The sequence below is a fragment of the Tupaia chinensis genome, unplaced genomic scaffold (genome assembly GCF_000334495.1).
Source record: "Tupaia chinensis unplaced genomic scaffold, TupChi_1.0 Scaffold142808_1, whole genome shotgun sequence".
NCBI classification, from domain to species: domain Eukaryota; kingdom Metazoa; phylum Chordata; class Mammalia; order Scandentia; family Tupaiidae; genus Tupaia; species Tupaia belangeri.
Genome location: NW_006202654.1, coordinates 1,147,263 through 1,147,751, shown reverse-complemented (window position 1 = coordinate 1,147,751; position 489 = coordinate 1,147,263).

The following is a 489-nucleotide window of genomic DNA, read 5'->3' as shown; positions in this document are numbered from 1 at the left end:
AAAAACAGAGAAAGGAACAGAAAGCGAGAAATCCCGCCCCGGGGGGATGGCCATGCCGCAATCCCTTCTCCTCCGTTATCCTCTCGGGATCTTGGGCATGCACGCACACAGGCCCGGCATGAGTTTTAAGCCACTGGGTCTGGGACGTGAACCGTGGTCGACTACATGGGAGTCCAGTGACATAGCCATTACGCTAACTGCTGGTCCCAGAAAGAAGATTAACTTTTAAAATTAAGAAGTTGGCGGGGGGGGCAGAGAGCAGAAACCCATACCTCAGAATTAAGAAGAATTAAAAACTCAATTAATGAAATAGAAAAACCACCCAAAAATAGGATCCACAAGCTTGTTAGTTCTTTGGGGATGCTATAAAATTTAAAAATTTCTCACGATTTGAATAAAGAGATGAAACAAGGGAGAAGGAAAAATTTGAATTTTAAAATATTAAGACTGCAAAGAAACTTAAAGATGCTACAGACGCAAGGAAATAAT